The sequence below is a fragment of the Artibeus jamaicensis genome, unplaced genomic scaffold (genome assembly GCF_021234435.1).
Source record: "Artibeus jamaicensis isolate MK-2021 breed Jamaican fruit bat unplaced genomic scaffold, CSHL_Jam_final scaffold_916, whole genome shotgun sequence".
Classification (NCBI taxonomy): Eukaryota; Metazoa; Chordata; class Mammalia; order Chiroptera; family Phyllostomidae; genus Artibeus; species Artibeus jamaicensis.
The window spans coordinates 47057083-47081271 of NW_026522059.1; the positions used below are offsets into that span (position 1 = coordinate 47057083).

The 24189-nt window shown below is 41.3% G+C and overlaps 1 protein-coding gene across 3 annotated transcripts in view; it reads right to left on the reverse strand.

Annotated features, from left to right (window-relative positions):
• The window catches only part of LYN (LYN proto-oncogene, Src family tyrosine kinase), a 128314-nt gene that overhangs the window by 74904 nt on the left and 29221 nt on the right, over positions 1-24189 (reverse strand). The window lies entirely within an intron of this gene.

Below are 24189 nucleotides of genomic sequence, written 5' to 3' on the forward strand. Positions count from 1 at the left end.
TTCAGTTGCTGCTGGGAGTGTAGAGCACCACACAAAGCACTCTGGGGACCAAAAAGGATGATTTTTAAAACTGAAATCAGACATGAATCTCCTCCTACAGTATAGCCTCATCGTCAAATCTATAAGTTGAAAATAAAACAAAATTTATTATGAGCTTCATTTGAATGCCCTATATAGGGCAGCGGTGTCCAAAGCCAAAGGAACACTAGCATCACCTAGATCCCACAGACCAGACTCCCTGGACACGTGCCAGGGTATCCTCTGGGGGCCTGGGTAATTCTGCTGGGGATCGTGCCAAGAGAAGGGAGAGGTGAATTAGAGTTTGGGGAATGAGGAGAGGTGTGAGTTAGGAAATATCTCCTGGGGAAGGAGCTCTTCTAAAGAAATCTCGAGAGCAGGCTCTAAACTGTCGCCCCCTGGCACTACCGCTCCTCGCTCCTCTGTGCGTTTGGTCTGTGGGCTTCCACTGGGACCTTCACCTTGTTTATCACTTCATCAGGGCGGTGGAAGCCTCTGGAGGCCACGCCTCTTTCCGAAACTAGTGAGCTGTGGTTCCCAAAATAAAGGGGAAGCAAGTACTCCTTTGATTGAAAACAGCACATGTTTTTCATACGTGAAAGTTTTTGAGACAAAGATGAGTTTTAAAGTTGATTTAGAAATAAGCCAGATGGGTTTTAGAGTTGATCTGTAAATACTCAGGTGAGTTCTTTTTTCACCAATCCTATCTCCCTTCCCCCACCCAAATAAAAGCAGCGTGTAAGTCATCAGCCATGAAAAGGGTGGGGTGTAAATAAGGGACTATGGTGCTTAACGAGAAAGGCTGCCCAGTGTGGATGCTTAGGCACACAGTGAGCTGCAGTGGGAGGGGCCCCGGCAGACAGGCTGGGCGACGGGGTTGCAGGAGCCCCACCAAGACGGGCTGCCCCAGGCTTCCCCCAGAGGCCCCACCTCCCTTGCCCTTTCCCTCTCTAGTTCTCTTTTTCCCCCCAGATCTCTACACAAATGTTACCCCTACCCCGCAGACAGATCCTCACTAACTGCCTGATTGAAAATATTACTGCCCCACTCACACCTCGTGATTTACCCTCTTATCTTTCTTACTACGACCTATATCCCTTTACCTATTGGTTTATTTCCAGTTAGCCCCCCAGAGGAATGGAAGTTGATGGGCCAGGCCCTGCTGGTTTCTTCACTGCAGGACTCCCAGCACCCAGCACAGGGCTGGGCAGAGCAGGTGCTCAGGGAACAGTTATTCAAAGAGTGGAGCCGGCCGCTCTGGGTCCTGCACTTGGGGCTTCCTCCTAAGTACCCATCTGAACCTCTCTTGCTAAAGCAGGTCAATGGAAAGGAAAGGAGGTGAGTCCCAGCCCCATGCCAGTTGTGTTGGAAGAGACAGAGAGATAGAAACCTCTAGAACTAACTTCCAGTTTATAGGAGACATAGGTTAGAGGAAGAAAATGAAAAATCCTTAATGTGTGCTAAAGGCAACTAGCCTGGGTTCTTCAAAACATCCAGGGGGAGGGGGGAACATTCAACATTATGAGAGACTAAAAAGACAACATGTGAACCTTGACTAAATCCTGGATGGGGAGGGGCAGAGGGGATGACGCACGCTGGCACAATTGGGGACATCTGAGGAGGTTTTAACTCGACATGAGAGATTTGCGTGTTTCCGCGTGTGACAGTAGCATTGTGGTTACACTGAGACTGTCCATCCCTCAGGAGACGCAGGCCAGGTGTGTGCGTGCGCAGGCCCAGGGTGTCTGCAGCCACCAGCACATGGGCCACTCTGAGGGAAGGCGGGGAGGAAGAGGAGGGGTCGGATGTGGCAAAAACAATGAAGAATTAGTGAATGTAAATGAGGATATTCTTTCATTTTTGTCTGAGATTTCAAATTTTCAAAATAAAAAGTTGGAGGGGGATATTATTAACAACTTTATGCAGAAAACTTTTTCAAAATGTTAGACACCCTGGTAGCGGGGGGGGGGTGTGCATGTGAGCGCAGAAGAGGACACTGGAAAAGCACCTTGCGGGGTGTTACTGATATGTCATGCCAAGCTGCAGGGACTTCATTTACAGCCGTAGAAAGGTCTTTAACTGCGGAAAGGACATGAGGAGGCCTCTACTACAGACAGCAAACTACGTAGGCAGAAAGAGGTGGAAGACCTGGAGTGGGGACCTCCATGACAAAGGCCTCTGGGTGGGCTTTGTTCGAAGTGGTTCGAGCGGCGAGACGATGGGATTCCCAGTGGCCCCGGAAAGGAAGACGAAGAACAAACGTAAAAAGCAGTGGACAGGAGACGGGTGGTGATAGTCCACAGATTACCATTTACTGATGCCTAGTTCCCATTTTCTCCTCCCCCATCACGACGAATAACTGAGAACCAAAAGTACGTTTTGTAGATTAAAACAATAACGATTCTACTCCACAGGGAGCACTGCAGTTGTTCTGGCTTGGGGGTCCCCTGGGGACCGCCCACCAGGTCTTGCAATTCCTTATGCTGTGGCAGGTAACAGAAAAGTACAAAATACAATGTAGCCCCAACAGATACAGAGGCAGTGATTACTTGTTTGCAAGTGATATGAGCTACACCTTAGTGTTTTTTAATTAAGCATTCATAAGTTTTTGAGAGTGTCATTTAATCCTCAAAGAAACCATATCAGCCAGGTATTATTAACTCCACTTTACAGAGAAGTAAACTGAGTTTTAAAGAGACTGAAAGACTGGCCCAAAGTCACAGTGCTACTGAAGGGTGGCCCTGGGACTCACCCATAACTTCAGCCAAAAGTCTGTTCTCTACTTTTTTCCCTCGTATGATGGCTCGTTTGAAACTGTTATTTTATCTACTTATTAATGAAGCTAAATGGAGATAGTATAGCCTCTTCTTTCTCTAAATGAACTGAAATGCTTCTGCAAAAAAGACAATGATGAATTTAATCAAGTGAAAACAGAACACCCAACCAAGGCAGAGAGGAGAATGCAACTATGGTAGTAGCACGGTGGGTACCAGGTCGGCCGGGGCTAGTTTCCTGGCAGGAAGGGCCAGAGGGCAGCATGAGTCCGCCGGCTTCCACACGCTTCGTGAGCGGAGAGGAAGCAGATGGGAAAGTGAGGGGCTGCAGAAGAATTCTAAGGTTTCTTACGAAGGACTTCCCATAAAGTGCTGTGGACGATGAAGTTGCCGATGCCTTCATTTTTTTTTAAACAGTGTTAAACAAAGGCACGTTTTATACTTGGAAAATTTGGTATAATAATAATAAAAGCTGAAGGTCTGGCATGCGAATATGACCCTGGGGCATTCATCACACAAGCTCGACTAGATCCATGGTCTGAAGAGACACAGACCGCTGGGCAACCTTGGCTCACAGAGGGACATCCACAGTCACATCCGGAAGCTGGGAGGCAGGCGACTTTTTCCAAAAATTTCTTTAACTGGAGCAAATATCCATTAGGGTTGGCTCAGCCTCATTTAAAGGCCTTAGAATATAAAAATCTTAAAAAAGAAAACCACAGCCCCCAAACAGACTCTGGGGTAAAAGACTAACTATGATTCCTTGCTTGTCGTCCCACCGTCTCTGGTAAGATCTAATCATGTGATGCCTCACCAACCTGCCAGCGAAGAAAGAACTTGTCTACCTAGAATTCCACCTCTGGGGACTTTTTCTCTCCAGCTTTATTAAGATATAATTGACACATAACATTAAGTAAGGTTAGGGGATAGAATGTGATGACTCAGTATCATATAGATTGTGAACTGCAGGGGTTCAGAACGAGTCACCCCAAGACGTGCCTCTGTGGCACATGCATTGTTTTAGCTAAAGCCGACTGAGGTACTGCATGCTTCAGAGACACTTCTGTCCTCCATTAACTACGCAGAAGACTTTAGATAAGGGGTGGTCCTGCCCATAATAAGAGATTATCAGAGGTAACATTTTTGATCAATTTACACAGCAGGGCAAACTACTAATTACTGCACATCTCCCAGTCTCACAGTCCTGCAGTGGCCTCTCTCTCCTCAGAAGCCCCAGGACGCCTCACCTCATCCTGAGCTCAGAAGGCCGTATGCACCTCATTTTTGCTTTCTGTCCCTGAACCGCTCGTGTTTGCGGGGTTCCCACACATACATATGTAATTAAACTTGATTACATGCTCTTGTTAACCTGTGCCGCGTAGATGTAATTATTAGACCGGCACAAAAAGCGTGAAGGATAGACGTAAGGTTCTTCCTCTCCCCCAGAACTGAGTATCACAACACGTCAGCTACCACTTCACAGAGTTGGCAGGTTTTAGTTTGCTTGTTTTTAAGGTGAGAACTTGCAGAGGACATGTTCTTTACATATGCTTGCACAAGAATGCGTGGATGTGCACACCAGTGTTAATGCTGCTGTGGACAGGACCGGTCTGCATGTTCGCCAATAGGGGGGCGTTTGTTCAAGTAGGGCAGACCGCACAGTACGAGAATGGGGAGGGTTAAGGAGAAAAATCTGGCATCTCGACCATCAATTATTATTGATTAAAACATTTTATACATCAATCAATTTATAAAATCAATTAATATACACATATGGACATATATGAGTACACATATTTATACATGCACATACGGTACATACAATATATACTCTACTCTTAATGTGCACAGAAAAAAATCTGAAGCCCTGGCTGGTGTAGCTCAGTGGATTGAGCACGGGCCTGTGAACCAAAAGATCACAGTTCGATTCCCAGTCAGGGCACATGCTTGGATTGCAGGCCAGCTTCCAGCAGGGGCCAGTTCCCAGCAGGGGTTGCACAAGAAGCAACCGTACATTGATATTTCTCTCCCTCTCTCCTTCCCTTCCCTTCTAAAGATAAATAAATAAAATTAAAAAAAGAAAAAAGTTCACAAAAATATGCATAGAAAAAAATCTGAAACATGACCCGCCACCATGCTGGTTAGCTTCTCAAGTCTACTTGTAAAGTATAAAATCCTATATACATGTTTCTCTTAAAAATTTGTAAGGAAGACAGTACAATTTGTAAAATATTTTGCAGTAAAGACTGTGGAGTTGGATTGCTGAACTCAGATCTCAGCTCCAACAATTATTATTAACTGTGTAATCTTAGGCAACCTGCCTAACTTCTCTCTGTGCCGTGATTTCTGTCTGCACAAAGAAAATGACTACCTAGCTCATTACACTGTTATGAGGATTAAAGAGTTATATTAGTTAACATTTATAAAGTGCTTAGAAGTGTACTTAAAACAGCACACAGCAAGGGCTACCGACATGTCTGTTGAACTCACACATGAGGTCCAATCCCCCGGCATGGGGAGAGAAACTCCCAGGAGGAGAAGCACCAGGACAACCCCTGTCTCACCACAAAGAGGAAATAGAAGCCGGCCTCTCAGCCCGGCCCAGGCGGGCACTCGGGTCACCTGTAGCATCTAAATGAGCACCTTCTCCTTCTCTCCCTGCCTTCTTTTGGATAAGGCCCCTTGTACGCCAGGTCCCTCTGCTGCACATTTCTGTATTGCGTGATGATCGGAATGTAAATGCACGAATCACTCTGTATTAAAGAGGTGAAAACGGCACAATGGAAGAGGTTCCTGAGTTTGGGTCTAACATTCATTTTGGTTAATATTTTCTTTTTCATCATAGGTTTTTATAAGTCTAAAAGGTATTGCATCATATATCTTTTATTTCAACTTGAATGGTATACAAATTCACCTCTTTGTCAGCTATATAAAGGTTTTAAAATCACTCATTTTTTTTATTATCAGAGCTTAAAGAAATAAAACAAATAGGAAATCAGATGCCACTTCCAACTATGAAATCTGAACCCATTTTTAACAACTACATCACAGAATCCTGGATCTTAACATTGAAGAACAAAATTACTAGAATGAAACCCTTCAGAACCTAGATTTCTTTGCCTTTACAAAGTGCTACAAAAGAAACCCTCTGTTGGTACCATGTTTTGTTTTTATCATGACTTATGCATTTTCTGCCTTTCTTCCAGCAGTCATCAATAAGTGACTAAAAACTTTTTCTTTTACTTCACCACAACTTTTCAAACTGAAAGCTTTGATTTGAGTTGAGCTTTTCCAGCAAGAAATGAATTTTTCATCCAAAGACAATTCATTAGTGGTTCGAAGTCTTCCCCCTGTTATTGACCTCAAGCCTGATTTTGCATTACCAGTGGTCACTGAGGAGTAACCGGAACAGTTTGAGGGTGAGAGACAAAGGCAGTGAGGAGAGCACAGGGAGGAGCATGTAATTGCCTACTTTGTGCCTGGCACGGACGAGGAAAACAGAGCTCGGGGATCAACCTGGGCCGGGTCATCAAAGGTCTTAGGTGGACGTGGTCCACTGGCTCCAAAGCAGCATTCTTTACTCACCAAGGCCTCGCTGCCTCTCTGTGCAGTGAGCTTTATTGCCAAAAGGGTTTTTCGATTTACAGAGCTTCAGAAGATAAGAGAAAGAGAAAGGAAGCCCCAAGGATTGAGAGATGGGTGGTAATGATCCCAAACAAATCATCTGAGTTTCAAAAGTAGGAAGGTTTAATAAAGGGGATCCAGACATTTCTGAGAGTTCTGATGTGGTCCATTTGCTTTTGGGGTAGGCGTCAGTACGATACTCCCAGAAAGTGGCAATGCACAGTCACATCTCAGCAGGCATACCAAGAAAATGGAGAGAATCTGTGCCTTCTTCCTCCAAAAGGCACAAAAGAAACCCTGAACCTACCTAGATACCATCTTGGAAAGGGGCAGAAGAAGGAACATGCAGGATTTATCTTAAGGAAATGGAGTCACAGTGAAAAAGAGGCTCTTTATTTTCAAACCCAACTGGCAAATATAAGGCTGTTTTCCCACCTAAGCTATGCAAAGAGCTAAAGAGAGAATATGTTAGAGAAAGTGATGACTTTTTCTCTCTCTTTCTCTTCCTTCCTCTCTTTCCACAGCTAAATAGCAGCAGCATGTAAATTCTGCAACCTGCTTCATGTGAGGTGCAGTGGGCTCTGTAACTAGACAGTGGTGATGGTTTTCCAGTCTTGTGAATATACTACAAACCACTGAATTGTACACTTCAAAAAGGTGAACTTAGGGTATATCAATTATATGAATAAAAATTAATTTTGAAAATGCTGCCTACCCAAAAGGAGAGATATAGGGCGGTATAGTTGTTTTCTTTTTAATTAATTTTTCTTTATGCCTTTGCAATCAAAATTGGATACATCTTAATTTACCTAATGTTTACTCGTGTCTTTATCTGGTTTGAAAGCATTTCTTTATTAGATGCTATAACATAAACAAAGCCACAGGAAGAGCCAGGGATTATGTAATTAACTATAATGTGAATGAATAGCATAAAAATGGAAAGGTAACTTGATACTGAGATACTCGGAAATAATGGTGCACAGAGTAGGCAAACTAACTGCATTTACAGAAACCTTAATAAATATGTATAGTTTTAACCCCTGCATTTATTAGAATGAGTCCAGAAAAGAAGCATAAGACAGTTAAAGAAGTATATGTGGGTTTCAAACATCTGGCTGTCGTTCAGAAGAGCATGTAACAAAAGGTGCAGCAAGTTAGTTAGGCATCAGTGAGGCATCAGGAAGCCTGGCAGATGACTCCAGCCTGACACTCCTATAATTATGGACAAAACCACTCTCTTTTCCTAGACTCTAATTTCCTCACCATAAAATGAAATCGTTGGGCTTGGCACAAGAGTATAAATGATACAATCTAACTTGACGATACACATTAAAGTCCTTTAAAATGGATGCACTTCTTAACCCAACATTACCACTTCCAGCAATAAATTATTTCTAAGGAAGTAACACAAAGCTCTTTATAAGATTGTATTTATTGTCCTGGCTGGTATGGCTCAGTGGGCTGAGTTCATGCCTGCAAAGCAAAGGTTCGATTCCCAGTCAGGGCACATGCCTGGGTTGCAGGACAGGTCCCCAGTAGGGGGTGCATGAGAGGCAACCACACACTGATGTTTTTCTCCCTTTCTTCCTCCCTTCCCTTCTGTCTAAAAAAAATTGTATTTATTATGGGGCTGTTCGTAATAACATACAATCAGAAATATACTTATTTGCCTGATTGGTGTGGCTCAGTGGACTGAACCTGTGAACCAAAGGGTCACAGGTTCAATTCCCAGCCAGGGCACATACCTGGGTTGTGGGCCAGGTCCACAGTTGTGGGCATACAAGAGGCAACCACACATTGACGTTTCTCTTCCTTTCTTTCTCCTTCCCTCCCCCTCTCTAAAAATAATAAATAAATAAAATCTTAAAAAAGAGAAATGTACTTGTTTGCCAAATAATAGGTCACTGGTTAAACAAATGTAGACCAGCTCTCAAAATTCATTTCACTCAAAGCCAGTTCTTCGAGGATTTTCAATTTATTGTACAAGATAATCAATTTAATAAAATTTGTATTTTTTAACCGTGAGGTTTATGTAATCTCATATTAAGTGGGAAAATTTACAAGTTTGAATTAGAGTAGTTTTAACAGCTTGTGGATATAACAATTCTTATCAAATGCAATTGTTTTAAAAGCTTTTGAAGATTTCTGTGATGCTTTTAAAGGAATGTTCTATTTTTAAAAACTAAGGATTGTTAAGTCTTCTTAAGACTAGAATAACCTTAGTAAATAGTAATTCAGTAGCTTAATTATTAAAAGTAATTATTAGATAATTGGAGAAATTTGATCATTTATTATTTAATAAGGAATTATCATCATTTTTATGTGTGATAATGGTATTAAATTTATTTTGAAAACATGAGTGTTTATCTTTTAGCATTTCAAATGAAAATACATACGATATAATGTAAAAACAGCAATTAGTAGCTTAAGTGTAATATGAGGTATGGCTGTTTTTGATGTTTCCTAGTTCATTTCTTAATTTAACCATCCTTATATTTTTAGTGTTTTAAAGTAATTTCTAAAAATTCTTCAACCTTGGTGACATGCTCTTGTTATATTTGAGGCTCAAGACTTCTGCTTCTTTCTAGAAATTCCTCTACATGTTCCCACTTCCCTTCAACACCTCAGATGGTTCTATCCTTTTGTGTCAAATGGTTTTGCAAACTGTTATCAAATTAGCACTTCCTAATTTTTTCTTACAGTTCAGAGTTTTAGCATGTCATATGCATTGGGAATGTTTTGGTCACTTCCAATTCCTTACTCTTCAAAATTTAAACTTAAATTTTTATTTATTTTATTATTTATTTATCTTTAGAGGGAAAGGGAGGAAGGGAGGGAGAGAAATATCAATGTATGGTTGCCTCTCGTGCAGAGGGAGAGAAATATCAATGTGTGGTTGCCTCTCGTGCGGAGGGAGAGAAATATCAATGTGTGGTTGCCTCTCGTGCGGAGGGAGAGAAATATCAATGTGTGGTTGCCTCTCGTGCGGAGGGAGAGAAATATCAATGTGTGGTTGCCTCTCGTGCGTCTCCTGCTGAGAACTGGCCTGCAACCCAGGCATGTGCCCTGACTGGGAATCGAACTGTGATCCTTTGGTTTGCAGGCCTGCACTCAATCTACTGAGCTACACCAGCCAGGACAAAATTTTACTTTTTTAATTGCAAAGTCCTCAATGCTAATATGCCATTGGAATAACTAGCAGGAGAACACATTAAAAATACATAATATTTTTTTTTAATTAGAAGTAATATTCAAGTGGTTAAAAGAGACAAGTCTTCTGGTACATTGGATAATTTCATAAATTTCTTAAATGGGCCTTTAGACAATTGGCATTTGGCAAATTCACCTATAACATGATACCTCAACATAAAAAATACTATATAGTCATTAAAATATTACTTATATATATTTATTGACATAAAAAGATATTTACAATATATTTAAATGGAATATAAGTTATAAAAACAGAACATATATCACAGGGGAAATATAAATGTGTATAATAAAAGTCTCGGGAGAAATAACCTAGAATATCATAATGTTCATCTATAAATGATGGGATTTCTGAGATTTCTGGTTTTGCCTTTCCAAATTAAAAAATTTTTTCTATCATATATTTATGTATCAGCAGAGTTTGAAGACCTTTGGTCATGTGTTTAGTTACTCTTACTTTAAAATTTTAAGACATTTTCCATTTTTCACAAATTATATATACTGTATTTTGCCACATATAACATGCATCTTTTTGCCCAAATTTTTTAGGGAAAATAAGGATGCACATTACATGTAGATAGCACTAATTCCACATCTATATAAATGTTGTTAATTATTTTATTTATGTTTATATGTTAAAAGTGTAATTTCAGAAAGCAATAACTCTATCCAAAAATAATATCCTGGAAAATGACAACCAGCTTTGTTTCTAAATATAAATAAATAAAAAGTTGAATTAAAAAATTTAAATGCAAGATTTTTTTCCTGACAGTTTGAGCCAAAAATGTGGGTGTGCATTATACATGGCAAAATGCAGTATATAGAAATACTGTACAATGTATTTCTATTATATATGTGTGCAATATATACACAAGTATATATGTGTGTATGTCTATATATATATAAACATGCAAAAATGAAAATAATTTTAAAAATTTAAAACAAAATAGAATCTGAATGCATGGCCTAAGTTCCTTCAAACTCTGATAATCTGCGAGGGTAAAGACCTTGGAGAAGGTGAAGGTGAAGCCATAGTCTTTCCTAAGAATTTAAAAGGACATGAAATAGAAGTTGACAAATCACGGAGATTTTTAACACTAGACACAAGGGAAAATGCTTGACATCTAAGAGATGCATTGTGCTCTAGTGAAATATCATTTCAGCAAGGGCTCTCTTCTCTGCCTGGTCTCAGGAGGTGACAACCTCTCGAGCCCCCAAGTGAACACAAGAGGCACGTCCAGCTGATACCTACAAGCCCCTTCTTTTTTGCATCCCAGTCGAGCTGGAAGGTCTAAGGGAAGGAAGTTCGAGGTAGACAAAATGGGTAGAAGAAACGGGCTGTGCAAAGGGCCCATACTGCAATGGGGCTAGGGCAGAGAAGAGCTGGTAATGGCTGGAGCAAAGCGAGAAAGGGCGTGAGTAGCAGAGAGGAGGCCAGGGCCCTGCACTTCTTAGGACAGTTGCCAACTGAAGGCAAGCCCACCACAGATACGGGAGATACTCCCTTAGATCAAGTGCAGTAAGAAGCCTCTCCCACATGGCTGAGCCTATTTGCATAACTCTTAGTTGAGCAATTTCACACAGAGGAAGGCAACGGGGATTGCAGAAACAGTGAGGGGGGTTTTTGGTTTTGTTTCTCTTAACAATAAAAGGGAACACTATAAAAACAAGATGAGCTCATGGAAACTTATGTGTCATAGGGTAATGTGTCACTTAAAGGACCAGAGAGGAAATTAATAGTCAAGTCTAATTATGTATGCACAACCAACTTTAACCCTCACATTTTTATGATCCACCTATCTTGAGAAATGTATATAATTACGTATTGATATCTCACTTTCCGAGTCAAGTCAGCTTTACATAAATGCACAGAACACAATACAAATTATTTGAAATCAGGAAAAAGTGAAACTTTTTCTGTAAGCCAAGACAGCTAACAGAAGTGGACTGTAATATCAAACCATAAGTTTCTGCCCAGTTGTTAGAGATGGAGTACAAATTTACAAAAGTCTAGGCCACCTAGAGGCTAAGCAAAGAGGAAACCTGCCATGGATAGAAATAAATCTACTTCTTGACAACAGGGGTTCTCAATCTCAGCATTATAACACCTCGAGCCAAAAAAATTATCATTGCGTGGGGCTGTCCCATGCACGGTGGGGCAGCTAGCAGCATCCTTGGCCTCTGCCCACCACATGTAGTAACACCCCTCTCTTCCTCCTCATCTTCAATTGTGACAACCAAAAATGTTTCCAGACATTGTGACATGTCCCCTGTGGAAAGTTGCATGACAGAAAACTTGATATTTTAATTATGGTACTGACCTTAAGTATTGATATTTTTCCATTAGAAATTGGGGCCAAACAATATGCTTTGTTAGTCACCAGTGAAGGATAGATTTAATACCCCATTATGAAATCTAATGGGGCAAAAGCAGAGATTTTGTCCAACAGATGTATGCCACTCTCCCAGTACACACACAGCACGCAGACCTGGTGTCTGTTGGGATACACCCAGGAACTTTTTGTAAAAATATCATGGCCCTAACTCTATGCTTAGATATAAACTAGTCAGTCTCATGAGAGCAAGCTAGAAAAAACAGTAAGAATGATGTCTTCTACCTATTCCCCCTTAGTAGGACACCAAGGCTAAAAGAAGTCAAACCAAGAGTAGTTAGTTGCTAATAGGTTTTATTTTTAGTGAGGGTAACATCAGCAACAACAACAACGCAATTAAAAGTACATTGTGAACAAAAGGCAGAGCCCAGATGTAGCCCCACAGAAGTACAGTCAACTGAGTTTTGACAAAGAAGCACAGGCAATAAAATGGAGAAAGGACAGTCATTTCAACAAACCGTGCTGGAAAAACTAGACATCCCCCCAAATTCACCTATATCCATATCACTTATTTTTAATGAAAACCAACTCAGGATGAATAACAGAACTAAATGTAAAATTCAAAACTACAAAACTTCTAGAACATAATATAGAAGAGAATGTAGATGACTTTTTTAGATACACACCAAAAGGATGATTTGAGAAAGAAAAATTGGTAAGTTGGATTTAATTAAAATTAAAAATGTTTGCTCTGTGAAAGACACTGTTAAGAAAATGACAAGCCACAAACTGGGAGAAAATTTTGGCAAGACACAAATAAAGAACTGGCATCTAATATAAACGAAGAACTCTAAAAAATCAATAACAAATGAGCAAAAGACCTAAACAGACACCTGACCAGAATATATACAAATGAGAGATAAGCAAATGAAAAAAAATACTCCACATCATGTGTCATCAGGGAATTGCAAATTAAAACAACAAGATATACCTCCACATGCCTACTGGAATGACAAAAATCCAAAACACTGACAACACCAAATTCTGGTGAGGATGTGAAGCAACAGAAACTCTCATTCACTGCTGGGGGGACATAAAATGGTACAGCCACTTTGGAAGACAGCTTGGCGGTCTTTTACAAAAATAAATATACCCTTAACACATTCAGTAATCGTACTCTTTGATATTTACCCAAATGAATTAAAAACTTAAGTTCCTACAAAAACTTGTATATGTATATTTCTAGCAGCTTTATTCATAAGTCCTAAAACTTGGAAGAAACCAGAGTGTTTTCCAGTAGGTGAATGGATAAAGAAACTGTGGTACATCCAGGCAATGGAATACTACTCAGCACTAAAAAGAAATGTGTTATCAAACTACAAAAAAGACATGAAGGAAACTTAAATGCACATTGGCAAGTAAAAGCAGCCCACTTGAAAAGGGTGCATACAGTACAATTTCAACTATGTGGCATTCTGGAAAAAGCAAAACTACAGAGACAACAAAGAGATCTGTGGTTGCCAGGAATTCAAGAGGAGGGAGGGAGGCAGGATGAATAGCTAGAGCACAGGGGATTTTTAGGGCAGCGAGCTATTCTGTACAATACAGTAATGATGGATACATCACTATGAGGGTGTCAAAACTCACAGAATGTGCAGCACAAAGAGTGAACCCTAGTGAAATCTTTGAACTTTAGTTAATAATAATGTATGAATACTGGCTCATCAATTGTAACAGATGTACCCACTAATAACGCAAGATGTAATAATTAGGGGCAACTGGGGTGAGGGTGGTGCGTGCCATATGGGAAACTCTCTGTACTTTCCACTCGACTTTTCTGTAAATCTAACACTGCTCTAAAAAAATACAGCCTATTAACTCTTTTGAAAGTATACTGCGGCAGAAAAGGCACTGGTCCACATAGTTTTAAATCTGTATTTCAGAAAATAGATATATTTTGGGATGCAGGAAGGAATAGTTTCTCTTCCGATTGGACAAATCTTTTGCCTCTCACTAAAACAGACCCTCAATTTTGAAAAGACTATTGCCTTAAAATATCATTTCTGCTAAGAAAAGTGGCGCACACTCACACAGTGTGTTGCTTCTTAACACCCAATATTCTTTACAGGTATCAAGGGTGTGCTGTGCCCGCTCTGCCTTAAAAATTATGACATAAAACACAATAGAATTTCGTTAAATCTTCTTAGCTCAATCTCCAAACTTACACAATCTTAGGATAATACCTGGTAAGAGCGGAGCGATCTATTAATGCTAATAATAAAATCATTACTCCTAAGAATATGCCTGCAGCCATTTACAATAAATGCAAGGTACAATTAAATTAGGTTTATAAAAATAGTAAGGCAAAGTACATTTGATAATGTAGCTCTGAGGTTACTCATAGATATCCACATAGTGAACAGGATTTTATCACCACTTAGTAATCCTGCAGAACCAAAAGTTCCATAAATCAATTAAATAAATAATATGGCAGCAGGCATAGAAACTACATGCTACCAATAAAGGGACCCCTGTAGAGCTGTTGAAATTGAGGATAAGCATGTGGTTGGGCTCTGGCCAGGTGGCTCAGTTGGTTGGAGCATCATCCTGTACACCAGAAGGTTGCAGGTCCCACCGCTGGGCACATATCCAGGCTGTGGGTTCGATTCCTGGGTATGTACCGGAGGTAAAGGATTAATGTTTCTCACATCAGTGTCTCTCTCTCTCTCTCCCTTCCTCTCTCACTGAAATACACACCCCCACACACACAAGGTTCAGCTGAAGTAACGCCTGCTTGAGTGTAATATTGTTATGTTACAGAATTACATGGCTATGATTTTGTAATAAAAGAGTTTGTATTAAGCCCTGGCACACGTGTTCTCTGTGCCAGACCGTGTGTGTGTGTGTGTGTGTGTGTGTGTGTGTGCACGCGCGTGCGCCTCCTCAGGTTTGGATGACAAGAAAGAATGGGTGAACGTGGTGAGTAAAACTGTCCGGGCAGCTAGGAAGGTGGGGTAGGGGCCTGCTGCTTTATGTTAAAGATTTTAGTTTGTTTTAAAATTATGTGCAAGTATCACCTTAAAAGTAGTAAGAATTAATATTTTCAGGTTGGCTAAAAGAACTAGGTAACTAAGTAAAAATGTTTACAATGTGATTTTTTTTAAAAAGCAGGATTAAAGGCTTTATATACATTATTACTACATTTATAGAAAAAGTTTGGAAAGGAATATTAAAATCAAATTAAATCAAAATTAAAATAAAGGACTTGTATGGGAGTCAGTTTTTCTTTTCCTCTCTTCTATTCCGAACTATTTGCAGCAAGTTACAATGTTTTACTTTTACAAAAATATAGTTGTGTCCTGGCTGGGTAGCTTGGCTGGCTGGTGCAGCATCCAACAGATGGAGTCAACCAACAGATGGACGGAATGGCAAGTTGATATCTCTCTCTCTCCACCTCCTTCTTCTCTCTCTAAAATCAATTTTTAAAGAAATTATATAACTGTAAAATTAAAAACCAAACACAATGAGCCACCTATACCAGTCACCCCACCCAGAGTGACCTTGTCGGTGCTCCTATCAACTGGGAGACAGGCAGCACCTGGCTGGTCTCGTCCTGCTGAGATAGATGCCTTGGCGTTAGAGCCTGCTGCAGTGTCCTCAGACACCAACGGCGTCATAACAGTACCCGTCCCCATGCGTGGGAGAGGGCTTTAAATATATTCAAGGGAGATGGAGGCATAGAAAGCCTGTCTTTTCCAGCCTGGCACCCACATGAGCTTGTGGCAAAATGTATGATAGTTAAAACCCAGGCAGTGATTCTACCCTGAAAGACCACAGGTCACAGGGCCAAAATTTTAAGCACAGAGGACATGAGATACGGTGAGCACTGGAAATCATTCTTTGGACTAAGACTGAAGACCAAGCAGTGATTTGAATCAGGTGAGTGTAAGATACAGCAGTGGCCTGGAGACAGTCAATTTAAACTTATTCCAGGAGTTTAAAAGCAAAAAAGGGGAAACTGAAGACCACAGCTGGGCCCCAAGTTACTTTCTTAAAATGGCCAAGAGGTGCCATAAGATTGAGGAGGAGAAAAAGGAGATGGTAGAGGATAAGCCTGTATCATGGTTCCCAATGTGTGCACAAGGCACCCCATGCACCACAGCTAATTCAGAGGTACCTGGAATATTTCCAGGTTTCAAGGGAAACACAATGACATCCATCAGACATCATGACAACTACTATCTCAAGATTTTAATATTAAATCATCTCGTATTCCTTTCAGCAACCTCATGCCTGTATGAAACCAGGTTTTCAATAGTCGCTGTGATGATAAGCAAGGATCGGGTGAAGATAAATATGGAATAGAGAGCGAGGGTGCTGGTGTCCAAACATGAATCCAAGAGTTGAGAGGTTGGGTGGCACTGGTATACACATCACATTAGTGCACCCATTAGTAGTAGTCATTTAAGAGTAACACAAAAACTTGGCATTGAACATTTTTGCACGTGCAGCTCTCGGTGTCTTGACCAAGGCTTTCCCCAGCAGTGAAAACACGGGCCTTCAGCACTGTCAAAGGATCCACATGGTCTTCCAGGAATGACAGGGTTGATTAATGTCCCTGCCCTTGCTAACAGGGACCCACTGCTTCGCCTCTCAGCAATACTTGGTATTAGCAGACTTTAAAAGTGTTGTAGGTCTGATGAAATCCTCAATAGGAGAACAGACCAAGAACTGTGTAGCACAACATAGGTTCATCCACTTTCAACAAAGATAGAATCTCATGAGAAGTGGAAAAGCACAATACAGGAGAATATGTGAGGGTCATGACAGAGCACAGGGCAGAGCAGCTCTGAGCTCAGGATGCAAACTTTGGTGAAGTGCATGGACCCGCAGGGTGGGGGACACCAGTCCAGGACACTGGCTTCTCGGGGACGGGAGGCGGGGAAGAAAAGGCCTGGGGTTCCATCTACAGTGTTTTGCCTCTTTGAAAAAAATCTGAAGAATATAAGGAAAATCATTAGTTTTGCAAGTCTCGGTGGAGGGCCTATGGATGCTTATTTTCATAAGCTCAAAACATTTCATAATTTTTAAGTGGTTTTTAAACAATAACAAAAGTACATATTTTTTGCTTTCGATGTGTGTGTATTATTTTTTTAAATGGTAGCAAGTTGTTATAACGAATACTTGTTAAGTTTTTTGGACCAAACTACCTAATGAATGGAACTCTGGTATTTTCTCTGCTCTAGCATTGCCATTGAAAATTACTGAGATACTCAGGGTGCTCTGAATCAAAAATGTCTGGGCGCTTGTAAGCATGCAATTTTAAAAAATGAGCAGCAACAGAGAGCAGGTTACGACCGAGCAGGTGTGTGCTGTCAGCTTGGGCAGTGAGGCAGAAAGTCAGCAGAGCAGAGGTGGGGTCCCTGGGCAGGTGCACCGAGCAGCAGAGATGAGGTCGGCTGGGCCCGGGAACCCGCTACCTTTACGCCTCACTTTGCCTGCCCTGCCAGAAGGAAAAACCACGGATTCTGGATAAGTATTGATACTTCAGAGGATGCCTCCAATTTGGTTCAGAAAAATTTAAATCACTTAAGCAGCATGCCATATATTCTGCTGAATTCTGTTTTCCTCAGTGAAAATTTCTCATTTTTCCTCACCATCCTAGTGAACCCAGGCTCAAAAACCTCTGTCATCGTTGTGACCCCTCCATCACGTCTCATCCTTTAGAATCAGCTCCGCGTCACACCCTGCCGGTTTGATAATTCTTGGTTTCTAGGCTTAGGAAGAGGCATGGACCAGATACACAGTGTATTTTTGATGGGTTTTCCCCACTAAATAAGTCTTCTTTCTTTATACTAAACCCTACGTGCTATTAATTACTAAAAGTTTCACTTTACATATAATTATTATGAATTGTTGCAATTGCCTCCTAGCTCAGGCCTATGGCATCAGTCTTTCCCCTGCTCTTTGCTTAACTTTGTGAATTACATTTTCCTCATGTCACATTATATTCATATTCAAAATTCTTCAAAGACTGCCCTCTGTTATTCACCTGATTAAACGAGGTAAAACATACCTCCACCAAGAACCCAGCTCTGGAACCGCGATGTCCCCTCATCCAGTCCCTCCCTGCTCACTTCTCTATGGACGTTTCTCCAGAGCATGATTACAATAGTTCAGATTACAATACACTACAAGACCTATTGCATCGTCTACCTGCCTCTCGTCCCCTGATGTGAACCCACCAGAGCAGACTGCTCTCAGTTCTGCGCACGGTAGTAGTGTTCGCTGTCACAGAGAACACGCCGGGCACTTGTAAATGCTCTGTAAGTATTCGTGTGTTGAATAAAAAGAACCCGGTAGAAAAAGTGCTCAATAAATGCTGGGTATTATTATCACTGTTACAGCACCACCTCTAATACTGCTGCCAATGCCACTACTCTTGTCAATAGAATCAAATGTGAAATATTCAACCGGCCACTCACAGCCCCTTATCACAGCCTGGCCCCAATCTACCTAACCGTCTCACCCGTGTCACTCCAAACGGATGACTCCTGTCACGGACAGATTACTTGTATTTACTGACATGGCCGCCCCATCCTGCCTTCACGTCTTGGCTCTTACCCACTGAGGCAAATGCCCCCCACCCTCCATAACCTCACTCACACCCCAACATGCCTGGTCTCCCACAGTCCACAGCCCTTCTACCCCTCTGGTTTCTTCTCTCTGCAATCAACTTGGAACTGAGCCCCAGGGCACCACTGTTTTATGTCATTATATAATTCTTAAAAAAAGATTTTATTTATTTTTAGAGAGAGGGGAAGGGAGGGATAAAAACTTCAATGTGTGGTTGCCTTTCGCATGCTCCCTACTGGGGTCCTGGCTGCAATCCGAGCATGTGCCCTGACTGGGAATTGAACCAGTGACCCTTTGGTTTACAAGCTGGTGCTCAATCCACTGAGCCACACCAGCCAGGGCTCATTATGTAATTTTTAAATTGTCTAGCTGGTAATGTATCTATGGCTCTCTCCTCAACAGACTGAAAACTCATGGAGAGCAGGCACCCTCTATTCCACCTCTTGCAGACCACTCTGCTTCCATGCAAAACCATTCATAGAACCACCACCGAGTTTACAAGTCAGCAATAAAACACTATCTGTTGATTTAAAGTTGAACTTGGAAATCCCATGGACTATGCAGCCAGAAGCAGTTCTGTTTAGAACCCATTGTTTCATTAGCCACAATCTATTTGGCTTGCAATAGATGATCAGTAAATATCATTTCCCCAAACTGTTTTACTTTCAGACATAGCTAGACCATGACAACAATCAAAATGTCCCTATTAATTGAGAATCTGTGATCATTCAAAGAATCTGCACTAAAAACCTTTACTTTATAAAAATATTTTTCCCAAAATGAAGTAGCAAAGGGCTTCGGGATGAGGAAATTTGAGTGTAATCTGGTTCCTCTATTTATTAATAGCCATTGAAACATCAGCAAGTTAATTAATTAGACCTCATTTCACTCATCTGTTGCATGTAGATAATACTCCTCCTTTAAGGGTTATTGTGCAGATTAAATGAAACAGCAGGTGTCAAACATTTCACTCCCAACAAGCAAACAATGTTACTTCCTGTTTTCCCTCTCTGCCCCCCAAAACAAGGAGTTAGATTATAGTAACATTATCATACTTAAGTGAAGAACAGCTCATGTGACCTCCCACACAAATAAAAGTATTAAATAAAAATTGCTAAGAGTCGTTGTGAGTATGGATTCCATTAATAACTGAAGCACCCCAGATAACTTCTGATAAATTCCCCTAACTGCCCCTCAGTTCTAGCTGTCTTGTTTTACTGAAAGTTAAGTGATCCAGATTTCAGACCTTTCCCCAACTCACACTGGGCCCCCCTTGATAATTTGCTAAACCTTTCATATTTGGCAGGAAAATCAGGTCTGTATTTGCAGATTTTTCTTTTCAATTGGCTTTGACTGTTTTCTCTGATGGTGTCACCAAGCAAGTAAAAAATGAAGAGCTCTATTTTTCAGCCTCGAGGCATTTTAGATTGAAGGGCTGAGGAGACAAAGGAGCAAAGAGTCAGGACACAACGCAGTCACCCAGGTCCTTCTTTTTCCCAGGTGTACACAGAAGGGTGACGCTGCCTCTAACCAGCTGCTGTGCCTTCAGAGCCATGTCCTGAGCCTCACACCTCAGCCCATGAGTATTCAGCTCCTTGTCCGAACCAGCTCCTTCGCTCTCCCCATTCCCCCTTCACCCCTTGGATGCTCCCCAAGCCAGCCTCACGCTGACAGGAAAGGGGCTCAGGGCAGGCAGATTAGGGTTTTCAAGCAGCCCCAGGAGGAGGAAGTTACTTGTTCCCACAGGCCTGGTTTTTCTCTTTGTGGGTGTGTATTCCCTTTCTGAAACCAGGAAGCTAGATTTGCCTAATGGTTAAACCCAAAAGGATTACAGATTCTTTTTTTCAAGAATCTGCAGAGGCCTGCCATCCATCCCTCTGTGTTAAAAGCAATTCATTTCCAAATCACCCTGACAGGGCAGGCTTTCTGGTCTCCTCGGTGGAGCTGAGCTTATTCCAGTCCATTATTTGTACAAAATGCACTTTATTAGCAGATCGTTCGAATTTATGTTTCCCATTCTTCTCACTAAAACAATTAAAGTGCAAGCACTAAATTATATCAATATCCTAAAAAGACAAAAATCAAAATATCTAATCTTCTACTCTCTTAACTAAACTACTTTTAGGTTCAGAATCTCACACACTTACATTGTTCTCCTTTCCATTAACTGGCCTTGAATATTCTGCTATTCTTGCAAAACCTGAGATCCTCTTTCTTGCCTATCATTTTTGCTACATTTGTGTTCTTCCATGGTAACATATCCCAACACTCAACAGTCCTTTCTGTCAGTCATCGACGTCTTACTAACGTCATCTGTTACCATTAAAGTCACCTCCCCTGGTTTTAACCTCCAGACTTGTGGAGAATCCTCACCACAGCCCCTGCGTGGCCCCACGAGGGAACCCGTGAGAACGTCACTCAGAATCTCGGCACACAGCCCAGCGGTGCTGTTTGTCCAAGAGCTGTGGGCATGGGCTGAGTTTGAATCCCAAGCTACTGGTTGACCTTGGAAGTCATTTCGTCTCTCAGCCTCAGTTGATTCATTTGGAAACTGAGGAGATTGCTGTCTACCCCACTGTGACGATTAACTGAGATGATACACCCACGGCACAGAGCAAGCACTCAGTCCGGGAAGGCTCTTCTAATACCACTTACGTGTGGCTATCTACATAAAATGCCTCATTATTCCTTAATAATCCTTTCTAGATTTGTCATTCTTAATTCTTCTAAACATTTTCAGCCACACTAGTTATACACGTACATTCTGTATTTGTTCTAGCAATGTATTGCCATGATTCTTAACCTTGGTTGTATATCAGAGCAACCTGGGGGCTTTCAAGAAAGATACATGTACCGTGGTTCTACCATAAACCAGGTACGTCAGAAATCTCTGGGGGTTAGGCCCGGTATCAGTGTTTTTGAATTTCCGCAGGTAAACAAGTACCTATAAGGCTTTGAGGTGGTGGTAAAAGCAGTAAAGAAAAAGCAGGGTAACAGGGGAGGGAGGTGAAGGAAACAGCTGTGTACACACACGTCTGGATCAGAGACAGGCTGGCGAGTGGGCTGGGCTGAGCTGGCATCAGCGACAGATCTGAGAGCTGCTGCTGTCCCCAGACCACCCGTGTTCCTTCCCACTGCCGTTTTGCTCGCTCAGCTCTTCATTCAATTCTGGGCAATTGTGTGCAATACCTCAGCTTCCTTTCAATAATGTGCTTAAGCTAGCCAGAGCAGGTTTCCATGGAAACCAGAGGGCTTCTACTAATACAACAAGTTATTTAGTTTAAGTTCGTCTTATTTATATAGTCATATTTGACAAACATGGAACTGTATTCAAATCAGGACATTTGGAGGAATCTATCACAGGTTCTACCACTGAATATCCCAAACTCATCCCTTTACTTTTTGGGGGACTATGTCTTCTGGTCACTTGTAAAGCAAATGGGTCAAACAAAATATCCATGTCTTCCAGCTCCAATTCCACACATCTGTGAATCTGTGACCTTTTTCACTTGTTGAACACACAGCAGAGACTGGCGGTGTCTTTCTGTGCCTATAAGACATGACCCTGTGCTCAAGGAGCTGAGTACATCAGGTCTTGGTGTTAACCGAGGATAATTACCCAGTATGTACATAGGTAGGACACTCTTCTCCTTCCCTTCTTCCTTGAATTCATACCACTAGCTTGTTAGCACCAGCTGCTCCTTCCTCATCCCCTCAACTTCAAGTTTGACAAAATATTATTAGTGTCTAGGTATATAAAATGTTTTACAGAGTAGATTCAAAAATCAAGACTCTCCCTGACCTCGGTCATACTCCAAATAAACAGAAACCGATTTTTAATTTTTCCATTTGATGCAACACACACACACACACACACACACACACACACACACACACACAGCCTAAGGCAGCATTTATTCTGCACAGTCTCAAGAGCAGTGCTGGCTCTCCCACATTTCTAGAACGGAGCCAGCTGGAGGTCAGTCTGCGCTCCTCTCAGGGGTGGGGGCACTGTGACATTCAGTACATGATGAGGGATTTATATCTTCCTTAACATCTGGTGCTCAGGAATCCCCGTCAAAGACAGGATGCCCATCCAGAACAATTGTTCCAGTGTGACAGTCCACCACCGGCTGCCTGTAGATGTAAATATGTATCTCCATCACTCTGTGATCTACATGTTGCACACACCCTTCCAGGGTGGTATCATGTTTGAAAATCAAACCTAAATCTTTCAAAGTCACACAAAAAACTCTGACAAAGTCCAGAAGTAGAAGGTTTAGCTTAAAAGCACTACTTTTAAGTGAGGAAATAGGACTGCTTATCTGTGTACAATGGAAAATAACCTCATTAATTCCAATTTACTGACATTAAAAGCACATTAATGTTGAACACATCCAATATTTCTTTCCGACATTCTGTTTCTCTCCTCAAAAAAACAAATGTGTTTTTTTAAAATCAGTACTTCTTCAGCCAATGATTGACTCAATAAATTTTTTTCTGAAGCCTTAGTTAACAAATGGGACTATCACAAGAAGTAATTTACCATAAAGTAGATTTACCAAATTTATTTACTCAAAGCCCTATATTTTCCTGAACCTGAGATACACCAATTTTTATACCATTATTTTATGCACTGTTAAAAGAAGAATGGCTATGCTTCAAAATATTATGATAGCATTAACTGTGATTTCAGAGGTATTAAAATATAAAAATATGCATGTCTTCGTATACTAAGTACATGCTTATTGAATATCAATTCCTTTATTTTAGAAATCATAATATCTGTTCTGTTTTTCAGTTCTTTGTTTTTGACAGTGCCACTTCATATTCTTTTTAAGGAGGGAGAATTGAATTATTATTAAAGTCCGTTTAAGTGGACATGAGTAAGAGGCATCATCATCTCTAATCCATGCTGACCTTGCTTTCCAATTCAAACATTGCCCTGATAGTAATGGGTGCAAGCTAACATCTATTTAGTGCTGTGTACTTGGTTCTTTGTCAAGCACTTTACAGGGACTATTTCATTTAATCCTTACAACAGTCCTTCAGATACTATCATCATCCCCATTTAACAGAGAAGGAAGTTGAGGCTTAGAGAGGTAAAGTGACTTCTCCAAGGTGACAGAGGCAGTAAACAATGGAGCCAGAGTTGGATGCATGCTCTTGGGTAAGCGCCATTTGCCCTTCAGAGCTATTAAGGGGGACGGGGAGACAAGAGTCCACACCATAGCCTGCTCAGTGAAAGTGAGGACCACTGTCCATTGTCGCCTACGCTGGAATGAATGATTCCAACCTGTGAGTGGTGTGTGATCGTGACCTGGCCTTCACAGGCTCACAGAGGGCTCACAGCGGGTGGAGTGAGTTCTTGGATCAGGGGAACAGGACCACAGAAGTGAGACTGGAAGGAGATTTCAGAGCAAGGAGTAATTACAGAACACACCTGTGAAAGCTGAGGGCCACACTGGGCAGATATAAACATGTGTGGGAAATGCTGCAAGTCCCCTCTTGATACTTTACAGAAGAATACAGAATAAAAATGTGGAGGCTGGAGAAGACTTAAGGGGTCATCTAGACCAGCAACCTCAACT